Here is a 9,534-nt window from a genome sequence, read left to right as displayed (position 1 = left end):
GACTGTCGGCATGGGACTGTGCACAGCAGATGCACAGTAATCACTGTCCCACTGCAGGCTGGTACCCTGGGATGTGTGTAATGGGTAATTAGTTGTGGGGTCATCAATAACACTGCTGTGGCTCGCAGCAGAGAGGTCAGCCAAACTGACTGCATGTCAGGCTTGGGTGCCACACTAATGGCTCCTACGTGTGAGAAATACACACGTAGGTTTAGCACTGTGCTATCAAGTATTTGAGAGCTCTGAGTCACTTCTTGAATTTTCCCCACCAGCAAAATGGCTGGAAGCAGTTTTGCCACCAACCCCTGTTTCAGCGTGTGCTCTCACCCCAGCCCATGTGTGAGAGCCAGCACAGTGCCACAGCCGGGAAGGGATGCAGGCAGCCAACTCATCATCAGCTGCAGAGGGGCCAGTGCCAGCATCCTGCGGGGGTGAGAAAGTGTGGGTGAGAGGCTAGTATTGCAACACCCTAAAAATAGGCAGGAAGTCCCCAGCCAGAGCTGCTGGCATCGTGTTCTCGCCTCTGACAGCACAGCATGATTCTCAGCAATGGGATGCAGCTTTTACCCCTTTCTCAAGTAACACATCCCTAAAATAAATGCTAGGAAAGAACTTTTGTGCTAGAGTGTGCCAGGTTGTCTTTGCTGTAAAACAAGCTCATCCCAGAGTCTTACAGTGAGAATGTGGACAGAGGACTTTTAATGACATTGATTTTTTTTTTTTTTGGAACAGTTGCACTTTCTTAGCCACTCAATTCAGCTTTAACAATCACACATACCAATGCTGCTCCTACTCTAGTCGGTCGTATAACAGAGCTTTGATGCATTTGTCCCCTTGATGATCCACAGAGTCATCACTCTGTGTGATGGACACGTTTCCACTTGTTTCTGCTAATCTGCTGCCTAGCAAGTGGAACGGGGTGCCATGCACTTCCCATAGTGGGAGAAGCAGGGAGAGATTTTCTTCATTTATTCTTCCATTCTTTACTTCCCTGCAATATTTGTCACATCAGCAGTAAGCCCCTCAGCCCCTAAACATGAAGTCTGAAACCCACTCCACGCTGCCTGCAGTCATCCCAAGGACCAATCCTCAGGGCAGTGCACGTCACTCACATTTCGCAATGCAGGGCTTTCAGCTTGTCCTCTGGTTCCCATGGGCTTTCCTGTGGGAAGCCAATCTTTGAAAGGGAAAGTTGTCTGACACAGTGGGATTTTCCTTAAGCGCTCGCTGCTGCTCTCAGCTGGATCCCAGTGAAGCCAAATCACCTTTTGAAAGCCATGTGGAGACGTCTGGGGATTTTGTATGTTTCTTCATTTTCCATCTCCTCCCTGGGACGTATGGTAATAAAATGAGACTCAATGTTAGGAAATTGCTCTGAACCTAACTCAGATTCATTTAAAATGTAAAGTGTTTCCTGAGCACCTCTGTTACTGGAAACTTATTCCAAATGAGAATCCATTTTAGCTTAATTTAATTCCCCAAGTGGGCTAAACTAAGAAAAAGGCAGCAGTGTACTGAGCCGGAACATTTCTGTCCTGGATGGGCACTGTGGAGTATTTTATTCCACATCAACTATTCCAGCAAATTCTTCTGTGAGGAAAATGCTTAATGGAGCTGCGGAAAGAATTAAAACGTTTCCAGCAAACTGAAACATCATTATAACCTCACTGAATCGTTCAATATTTTCCCAGACTTAAGAACTGGTAAGGATATTTTGGAACAGAAAAGTCAAACTTTCTGTTAGACTGACATTTACAGATGCCAGTCTTTATACCAGGCATCCTTTTCCTGCAAAACTTTGTGGTCTATTTAGATCCAAGTTGGTTTTGGAGAGGCTGGCCTGGTTTTAGTTTGAGAAGCAAGAAAGGTTTACCAACAAAATGCCTTTTTATAAGAAAAGTATGGTGAACCGATTAGATGACAGTCAAGCTTGAGCCAGGGTATGTTTCCTTATTTGTGTAAACATGTCCCCAAAATCCAGGCTCCTTTTCGCACAGTGAAGGGTCTCAGGAACCCAAGCAGGGGAGCGGGCACCCCAGCAGTGGGAAGGCCTTCTGCTGGCTCAGCTGCCCACAGAACTGCTGATATTGATCATGGCCACGATTTTGCAGGCAGACCTTCTCAGCAAAAGCAGCTTTCATGAAGCAGAAAATTCAACAGCTGGAAAGCTGATGAAAGGAAGTTTTAGGAGGAAGTTTTTCACACAGAGGGTGGTGATGCACTGGAACAGGTTGCCCAAGGAGGCTGTGGATGCCCCATCCCTGGAGGCGTTCAAGGCCAGGCTGGATGTGGCTCTCGGCAGCCTGGTCTGGGGGTTGGTGACTCTGCACACAGCAGGGGAGTTGAAACTAGATGATCACTGTGGTCTTTTTCAACCCAGGCCGTTCTATGATTCTAGGATATGATATGATGCTGGCTGGTTTCACTTCTGTACGTGTTCTCATGGTTTCCCTTTCACAAAGTATCATATTTCCTTGATTTCAGTTTAATAAAAACAGCCCTCTTCTTTGTCTTTTCCAGCACTCTGAGCAGATCCATGCATAGACAGGCCTCAGCCCAAGAAGTGAGCAAAGACAGGTTGATGCTTCTGTTGCCTGCTGCTTGGTTTCCATTTCAGGCTCATCTGAAAGAATGAACTTGAGACAAATGCCTATTCACTCAGATCGTTTCATACATATCTTATTTCAATGTTAGCAGCTATGTATATTTTAAATGCAGTCTTTTAAACTCCTACCTTAGCCCTAACTGAGTGGTAAAAATGTGCGGTCCTTGCCCTGAACAGGAGCCAGGCGCTGTCACTGCTCTACCATTGCTGGGGTTTGGAGTTGGGCTGAGTCTTCTGTGTCTGGTTGGCCTGTAAAGGTTAATAGGAAATGTAAATGCTGTCTGCGTGAGGAGTCTTGCTGGAAAATGTGCACTGGATGATCCCCAGGGAGGAGAGCGGCTGCTGCTCAGAAGGTCAATGAAAGGAAAGTTGTGCTGGCAGCCCGCAGCAAGAGACTTGCCTGTCACTAACTGGTAGTCCTCTGGTAGCACAGAAAAGCTCCTCAGAGCCATTTCTAACTAACGGGACTCCAAGACTGTCTCATAGTCACTTTCTATCCCTTGGATCAGCTGTGAGTGACCGAGATGTATTTGTTTCTATCTTTGCAAAAAACATGATATAGAGATAAAAAGACATGCGATATAGCTGACTTCATTTTCTCTTGCCAAGGAGGAAATATGGGTGAAAAGGATACCCTGGGTTTTGCAAGGCAAGCTCAGAGAACAGCTTTGCATGCTGTGCAGCAAGTAGAAACAGTAGTTGCGGAATCAAAGATGAGTGCAAGAATAGAAATAACTACCACCAGGCAGCAGGGGCTGGGAAACAGCCTCCTGCCTCAGCTTACCCGGTCAGTCCTCTGGTGTTCCTGAAAGTGCAGCAGGGCTCACTCCCGGCACATCCTTGTGGGAGCCCAATCAGAGCAGCCAGTTTCTCCCACCTGCTTGTTTAGGGGAGAGCAAGGTAGGAGTTATGTTTTTTTTTAGAAACACACATATACTCAAAATGCATTATCTGTGAAGCTTTAGTACATCTGAAGTGAAAGCAAAAGTGAAAAGTTAGAATTCTTGCTTTAACTGAAACCAGTTTGACCCCTAGTCAAACTGTGACTCCAAGTACCACACAGGAGATCACACAATCAATAACAACGATAGCTTTAGCTGCTGAGGCTGAGTTGTGTCTGTTTCCAGTAAACTGTTTTCTCTGCTACAGGTAGCGCATGGCAGGGGGAGAATATTTATAAGCTACACAGTAAGAAATAAGCATCAACAAACTAAGCTAGAGCTAACTTCCTCTCAAATATACTGAATTCTTGATGAAATCAGTGCTATCCTAGATAATTTAGGAAAATGTGCCTGCTTGGTGATATCAAAATACTGTAGAAAATGGCAAATTCGGTTGATTAACTTAGTCACTGGCTTCTGGCAATGGATGTGTAGCAAGGTGTTACATAATTTGATATGTGCCTTATAAAAATCTCTACGGTACTTGTAGAGTGTGTTCCCTGTTCCAATGCAGCACGGGTTTTGTTTATTCTGGAAACTGCACTCATCGTTGGAAAGCTGGCATTGCTGTTTTTCTAGCTCGACTTGGAAATCTACTTGGAAAGCTGAGCTGTTTTGTCCTTTTACACTTTTATACACGTGAGCCAGTGACTCATATCAGGACACTTTGCCAAAGTGCTAAAATTATTTTCAGGCCACATTTGAACTTTGGACCTCCCAACAAGGCAGATTAGCAGTAGGTATTCAGGAGATCTATAACGTGAATCCATTCATTAGATCTTAAGCCAGCTAACAAGCCCTCCTCCTTCCCAAGAACCAGACTAAGACATCCCTTCCCCCCGGGCAGCACCATCCTTTCAGTTCTGCTGTTGATATCCACCCGATGCACATTGCTCCCGCAGCCTCTGAACATCTCCCAGTGCGTTGTTATGTGACTTGTCTAGTTGGGCTGTCGAGGAAGGAGGGGCTGTTTCCAGATGAATCGCATTCTTTTCTTGATGCTGACGATGTGCTTGAGGAAGAGCACAAAGTATGACAAAGCAGTGACGAGGGACATGAACCTTGAGGTCGGTCAGCTCCACCTTCCTGCATGTCTGGCCACGTCCATCAGAGCCAAGGTGCTCTGCCTCTGAATACAGTCTGGATCTCAAACAGCATTCCCTTGAAGGCTCTGCTGACTGAAGGGAAAAGACCTTTCCCCTTGCTCATGCTTAGTATGTAGATAGTTTTCCCAACTGGCTCAGGCAGGATCCCAGAAAATGGCTGCTTCCTGGGACAATGTGTCAAAGCAAGTTTGCAGGTATCTGCACCTTTCTGATGTTCCTGTAGCCATACCTGGTGCAGCCCATTGAAAGCCAATGTATTTTACTGAGAAAAGTCTATCTTTTCCAAGAAGCAGGCTACAAAGTTCTTGGTCTTTAAGCAGTGACCTGGGACAGAGAGGTAACGGAGACATTTCTGTGCCCAGGATTGCTGCCAGTCCAATCCTGTCATCTCACATATCTTCATGCTACACCAGGTGATGCTGAAATCAGGCTTCCCAAGGGGACTGCAGACCACAAACCCTTGGTTTTCCATAAGCTTTGCCATTGCAGGAACTAAGGAAATTTCAGCTCAGGATGCTGCAAAGGATTTGTCAACACTGGGGCCACAGATGCTACAGACCTATTTGAAGGGTATTTTAATGAACTGCTAGGATTCTCAGGCAGGATGAGCACGTGGACGGATTGCTGGGCAAAGGCTGGTGAGGTGGGGCGGCTGGTGGGTTAGGGTTAGTCCCTCTCCTCCCATCACCCTCATCCAGAGACAGCTGGCCACAGAACCACACGCACTGGAAAGCTGTTCCATGGAAAAGAAATCAGCCGAAGAAAGAAAAATTGCCTGTCAGACCAGCTTGCTCATTCAGCTCTGCAGCAGCCTGCACAGTTGCTAAATCAGATGCAAGCAAGGGAAGAAAGGGACGTGCAGGGAGTGGGAATGGGGAGGGAGTTAGGCGGCGTGACTGTCCTGCTTCCCAGTGACACAGCCGCCCCTCGGACGTCATGCTAAATGTAACATGCAAACCATATCCTTAGTTTGACTGAGCAAGATTCCCTGAATCCATGCTGCTAAGAATGCGTAAGTTTGCCCATCAAAAAGCTCACGTGGGAGCACGGATGCTGTTCCAAGGCATATCCTCTGCAGTGTCAGTCACTGAGCATGGCAGAGGATGGGGAAGGATGTGACAAAGCAGCTGTCATCCAGCTGGTGACGCTGCTCAGGGTCCTCTGATAAGCATGTTAACATCATACTGAGATTAAAAAAAAAAGAGAGGCTTAAATGTGGCTAGTTTTGGTAAACTACTTTTGAAGGAATTCTGTGTGTCCTTTTGTGGTTATATCCGCTGTGCAAATGGCCTGTTCCAGGAATAAGTCATTAGGCCGCATTAGCTCCACCAGTGCTAATTGCACTTTGTTGTCAGTGGAGCAGCAAAGCAGCTGTGTTATTTCCGTCCTTGGGGAGTGCATGGTGGTGCTGCTGCCAACATCCCTCGGTCTGAGGGGGACCTTTCCTATCTGTTGATGACCCCCCCACACTTCATGAGCACCACCACACATCCCTCCTGTTCATGGCACCAAAGCCTGATGCAGACCCTGCAGCTGGAATTGCTCTTTATCTTGCTCCTCTTGTGTCTGCTTTTTTTTCTGCTTGCATTGGCTCCAGTCCTCCTGTTGCAGGATGGGCACCTGCCCCTGCCCAGCCCTCCTGGCTGCTCTGCCAGCCCTGCGTACTCAGAGGAGCTGCTGCTGCCTTTGCAAGCTATTTCCTGATTCTCCTTCTTGTTAATGACTGCCATCATTGTTAGTCACTTTCCATTTCCTAGTGGAACATATGCTGATATGTGCATTGTCACCCTTCCCCTGCCCCTACCATGTTGCATGCTGACTGGAGCGACCCGCTGTCAGGGGTGAAGCCTCAGCCCAGTGCTCACTCAGGAGCTGAAGAAACACAGTTTTGCTCCCCCCACTGCCCCCCAGGGTTGCTCTGACAGAAAAAAAAGGCTCTGCCTGTTGGGCTCATGGATTGCTTGTAAAACCTACACACCTTTACTCAGCTGGGCTGTACGCTCTGGTTGCTCCAGGTTAAATGCAACAGGGATTTTGCAGGGTGGTTATGTTAGCAGGGATGCGGAGTGCAGCCATTATCCTTTCCATACTAGACATTATCATCAGCTTGTTGCCTTGATAAATGTTTGGTTTTCTCACAGAATGGAAACTACTGACAGAGAACAACCACCTGTTCTATGGAGTCCAGCAGGACTGATTAAGAAATGTTCCTTCAGATTCCAACTGCTAACAGACAGGGCGGCTCAGAGCCGCTTTCTGTACGTTCTCTCATAATTAGCAGCCTTGGGAAAAATATACAGAGAGATTTGCTGAAACCCTTGAGTGTCTGGTATAGTTCCTTCTTTGGAGGTCTTAGTGCATCTGCACACCAACAGACAAGTGACCTTTCAGTGTGCTGCTTATTCCAGAGCTCGGTACTTTTTAATGTCAGTGTAATTGTCTGTTTTTGTAAGGAAACATACAAAAGGAGAGATAGTTTACAAGCATCTGTATTCCAGAACACCACACTTCATAAAATTGTATTTGCTCAGAGCCAAACAGCTTCAAGCAACATGACATTTTAGACTACGGGTTACTTTTTCACAGAAGAAATACTTGGATGGGGAGGATCAAAAGGGGAAGGGAAATTGGTTGGAAGAGAGGGCTGGTGCTCTGTATCTCTGTATCAAAGCAAAGGCTTAAATGCTGACCTCTGAGAAGATGGTTTGTCTCCTAATTATTAAGCCCCCTTGCTTAATAATTCCCCCGCTCTGCTCTAGACATGAGCTTTCCGTGGCACTGTGTGACAATCCACACTTGGGGACCACTGCTGGCTTTAGGAAGGGTTCTGGGACATTCAGTTTAACGAGCACCTGTCCTAAGATACACCTTTTGAAGGACATTTGGAAGCTGATATCCAGTCCCTTTCTTCACCTTTTCCCAGACCTGTCTGCTGGCATTCATGCTGCTCCGTAGCTCAGCTATCTCAGTCCAGAGCTCGGTTACTGCAGTGCTGAGCCCAGCTATCACAGTCCTACATCTATATGCACCAACAGGCCCTGCAGGCAGCTCTGAAACACACAGCACACACAGCTTAGCGAGACCTGCAGAGACCCCTCTGTCACCTTTGGAAAATTGCTCTGACAAGCTCTGCCACATGGATTCTTCTGGGTTGTGAGAACATTTCACTTCCCAGACTGCAATAAAACAGCTGCCAAGGATTCCAGCTTCTCAGCATTAATACAGCCGTGAGGCCTGCGGGTGATTGCAGCATTTCAGTAGTACCTGTAGCTGCTGCAGTTTCTACCAAGATGAGGCTGGTTCTGATGTGTAGGAAAATCAAGAGGGTGACATAGTATATATTGTCACTTTGGTCTAAGCAAAAGACATATCCACTACTCCTTTTTTATGGATTTATGGATAGAGACAAACAAATGCTGAGCCAAGTCCTAGCTTGTGAGTGAGTTCCTCAGAATTATAGCTTTAGCCTGAATTTGTAAGTAGCCCTCCAGAGACAGAATCTATTGTCAGAATTTCAGAGGAAAATGAATTTGGTCCCTTGATGTCAGGGCAACCCAACTTCTTCATATGCATGTCTCTGTAAATCACCATGTTTTTTTCCAGTAAAAAATTAAGCCAAGAGGCTTTACTGGGAAAATTCTGTGCCTATTCAATAGCTAACAACATGCTTATACAGGCATTAAGTAGCCTGTTGAGACAAGTACGATCTCTCTAGCTTAATGAAGATGCAGCCAGTTGGGTCGTGTAGCTATCAAACTCCACCCTTTCATCCACGTGGCTCTTCCACCACCTGAACTACGGTCACAGCTGTTTACTTCCTCACTTCCCAGCCAGGAACCATTTACACGGCACGTTTTACCTGGCGCTTCCATCTGGAAGGTCCAAGCCATACTGCATTCTCCTTGTGGGAATGGAAGGTTCCTGCTCTGAGCCCAGCAGCCTGCGGGACAGACATGCAGCAGAACGATGCTTCAGACAGCTGATGGCACTGAGCACAGCAGGAGGAACCCTGGCCCTCCTGACAGTTGTTTCTCTCCTTGCTCAGTCTCTGGTCCCAGCCTCTGAGCGGGTCTCAGGCAGCATAAACAGCATGAATCAGACGTAGCCAAATCAGGAGACAGCTCAGCTTTGCAAACAGACGCATGAAGGCTGGGTGGATGCCAAGGTGGGCAGCCACACACAGCAGACAATCTCCGTGACGCAACGCCTGCCCTGCTGTGAGGAGGGGAGCTGCTGGCCTCTGCAAGTCTGCAACTGCAAAAGCCCCATCCCGCTATGGGGCTCAGCCCCACAGCAGCTCTCACCCTGGCTGGTCCCAGCCTTGGATTTGTCCTGTCAGCCCCGCTGCCTGAACCAGGAGGGTGCTTACACAGCATCTCACTGCCCCTCTGCAACACGTGTGTCCCTGCATGTTGCACTTGCTCCAATTTCCCTTTGACATCCCTGAAGATGGAGGAACACACCAGCTAAATAAACAGGTTGCTCTGTTCATAAGTGCCTTTTTCACATTGGCTGGCCGACTTTCCAAACCCTATAAATATCAGATTAGTACCATGTCCTCCAAAAGCCCAAAGTCAGGCTCTGAGCCAAGCAGCCACAGAGCTGCTCTCCTTTAAAATCCCTAACACGGAAACAACTTATTCCATTAGATCTGAAGTGGGAAAACTGGCTGGAAAACATAAGTACTAATTTCTGTCGATTATCTTAAATGGGATATTTAATATTTTTAATGGAACATCATTTAATTGCTGCTCTTGGGTACTCTGTAACCGTTGGAAACTCTGATCTCAGTGCTTACTTCAATGAAAGATTGCCAACAGACACGAAGGACTCACATTTTAAACTCCTGCGTAGGAGAACGGTTGGGACTATTTTGCCCACG

The 9,534-nt window shown here is 47.0% G+C and overlaps 1 long non-coding RNA gene across 1 annotated transcript; it reads right to left on the bottom strand.

Moving 5' to 3' along the window:
* Positions 1-272: 272 nt before the first annotated feature.
* LOC146543694 (uncharacterized) lies at positions 273-9,027 on the bottom strand. The gene is made up of 3 exons (XR_014885189.1): positions 8,512-9,027; positions 3,390-3,482; positions 273-2,854 (listed from the first exon to the last, which is right to left on the bottom strand). It is a non-coding gene; the product is annotated as an uncharacterized LOC146543694 (long non-coding RNA).
* Between the last annotated feature and the right edge of the window lie 507 nt (positions 9,028-9,534).

Source organism: Meleagris gallopavo, chromosome 10, assembly GCF_905368555.1.
Source record: "Meleagris gallopavo chromosome 10, MGAL_WU_HG_1.1, whole genome shotgun sequence".
Classification (NCBI taxonomy): domain Eukaryota; kingdom Metazoa; phylum Chordata; class Aves; order Galliformes; family Phasianidae; genus Meleagris; species Meleagris gallopavo.
This window is presented reverse-complemented; position numbering and strand designations above follow the sequence as displayed.